We start from the raw sequence: 2,111 nt of genomic DNA, 5'->3' as shown, positions 1-2,111 counted from the left end.
CACACACACACACACACACACACACACACACACACACACACACACACACACTGCTAAAGAAAAAACATCATTGTCCAAATCACTCAAATGCGATGAATTCTATAGAAGACAGCCTGTTGTTTGGCTTCATGAAGCTTTCACTTTGATAGAAAAATCAGTATTTCCCTACAAGGAAGCCATCCAAACAACACAATTAACATTACTAAAAATATTAATAATTGAAACATTACACATTCACTAATAATTGACTATMTTTTCTGTTATATGTGTCACCAAAGAAGAAATGAATAAACGCCCTGAATTGTTTAAAAAAATAACACTTTATTGCAGCGTTTGTCCCCTGTTCACATTCAGATCTGCCATGATCAGGTTCAGCATCTGGACTGAAATTGTGCTTGAATTGATGAGGGCAATTTCATCAAGGAGAGGGGAAATGACCCTTTAATGGGGGGTGGGGAGAGATCTGTTCTAAAGGTTTGAGCAGATAAAGAGAGTCAAACATGTAATATAACAACAAAAACAATAATTTTGAAAATGATGATAATAGCAATAATATTAATAACAACAACAATAATAATGATAAATCATTAGCTGTGGTGACCATCTTGAATTGTGCTAACTCTAAAGTTAATCAGTTGCAGATATAAAGCCATTAATTACTTTCTCTCAGGTTTATTCAAATACATACAAGCGTCTCTTGTGATATTTTGCTCAAAGACAAAATAGAGTAACCTCTAACAGGTTTGGCAAAGTTTCACTAAAAATGTAACACAAAGTGTTGCCTTCAACGTATGCGCAAAGGACAATACTTAGTCATGACCGCACTAAATTTTAGCAAAATGTCTATAAAACTGGGTGTTTTAACCAATTTTGTGTTACCTAAAATTTATTCAATGTGGCAACCATCGTTGTGTTACCTCTAAAAGTTAACCAGTTGTAGATCAACATTTGTTTATTACTTACTAAAAGTTTCATACAGTCCATCAAATGGTTGATGAGGTGTTTTGATAACAGAAAAAATAGGGTTATCTCTAATAAAATATTGGCAATGTTTTAATGAAAAATGTGCCACAATGTATTGTATTCAAAATATGTGTACAATACTCAGCTACTGCACCAAATTTTAGTGAATTATCTGAAAAATTGGCTGAATTTTAGCCAATTTTATAATAACTAATATCAGTTGGCTGTGACAGCCAACTTGCATTGTGTTAGTGTAAAAAAAAAAGTTATCAGTTGTGGATGGACATATTTTCATTAGCTACAAWAAGTTTCCTTACAATCCATCAAATTATTCATGAGATATTTTATTAACAGACAAGCAGCGTTGATTCTAAATGTTTATGGCAAAGTTTAAAACACATACTTTGCCCGATCATTTAGAACTTTTAGAGTTTTAGTCAAATAACTCTCAGCTACTGCCACACCAAATATAAGTGTTATATTTGTTAAGCTGACTGAGTTATAGCCCCTTTTTTTGTGTTTACCAAGAGTGCATTGCTGTAGCGGCCATCTTGAATCTGACTGGCAAAAAGATTAGTCAGCTGGGAGTTTCAATAAAGTCTGTTCAGTGACTCATGAATTGTTTGATTGTAACAGATCTCACAAAGACACACAAACAGTCACGGGAAGAAAAAAAGAAAAGAAATGCACTTCATCCGTTTGGTCAATTTGCCCAGATAAGCAGATGTTTCTCAGAAACTTCGCCACAGGTGTTCAGCTCTCTGCCCTGTCTTCCATTCAGAGATCCATGCTGGCACCGAGAGAAACATCTGTCCACAGGAAAAGGGATGAAACATAAGGAAACACAGAATAAAACTGGGTCTGATTTACAGGGAGGGGAGGGGTGGGTGGGTGTTGGAGGCTTGGCCAGCTGAGTCTGAAGAAAAAGAAGAAGAAGAAGAAAAGATGAAATTTCATAACTTAGTTGGTCCTGCGACATTCCAGAAAGCCTCAGTTCAATGTGTGCAGACAGAATTCAGAAAATAGTTCCACCACCATCTGTGGCATTACTGCGAGAGAATAAACACACACATACACACACATACACACACACATACACACGCACACATCAATATTCCGCAGCAGGCTCACACAGCAGCAGGCAACCA

General features: G+C 36.1%; 1 protein-coding gene across 2 annotated transcripts in view; it reads left to right on the top strand.

Moving 5' to 3' along the window:
* fli1 (Fli-1 proto-oncogene, ETS transcription factor) overlaps window positions 1-2,111 on the top strand; it is a 50,638-nt gene that overhangs the window by 5,651 nt on the left and 42,876 nt on the right. The gene's annotated exons all lie outside the window — the stretch shown is intronic.

This window comes from Austrofundulus limnaeus, unplaced genomic scaffold, assembly GCF_001266775.1.
Source record: "Austrofundulus limnaeus strain Quisiro unplaced genomic scaffold, Austrofundulus_limnaeus-1.0 Scaffold268, whole genome shotgun sequence".
NCBI lineage: Eukaryota > Metazoa > Chordata > Actinopteri > Cyprinodontiformes > Rivulidae > Austrofundulus > Austrofundulus limnaeus.
The sequence above is the reverse complement of the archived record's forward strand: the minus strand, read 5'-3'. Positions and strand labels throughout refer to the sequence as shown.